Raw genomic sequence first — 417 nt, 5'->3', positions numbered from 1 at the left:
TTCATTCATTTTAGATATATAGATTTAATAAAAATGTATATATATATTATTATTCACACGATGAAGGCTGAGCTTATTTATAGGATAACAAAGAAATCCATATTTGGTGAATTAGACCTGACTTTTAATCATGACAATGAAAACATTTGGCCGAAAAAAAATTGTATGGCTTGTTTTTTTGTGATTGGTGGAGATTTTTGATGGAATTATGGGTAATGTAGTTTTTCACCAGGGATTGTACTGTTGAACACAATTATTTAATAAACACCTTGAAAAACAAGACTGATGGATTGAAAAAAAATTGTAGCTCAGCTGTAGATCTGTTTTTAACGATTTATAAATTAAAAACCAACAACCAAACGAAAAAACTAATTGGATTTTCTACTTCTGGAAAAGGTCCCACCGGAATTAAAAAAA

The sequence above is a fragment of the Danio aesculapii genome, chromosome 12, assembly GCF_903798145.1.
Source record: "Danio aesculapii chromosome 12, fDanAes4.1, whole genome shotgun sequence".
In the NCBI taxonomy this organism is placed as follows: Eukaryota; Metazoa; Chordata; class Actinopteri; order Cypriniformes; family Danionidae; genus Danio; species Danio aesculapii.
Note: the sequence above shows the minus strand (reverse complement) of the source record.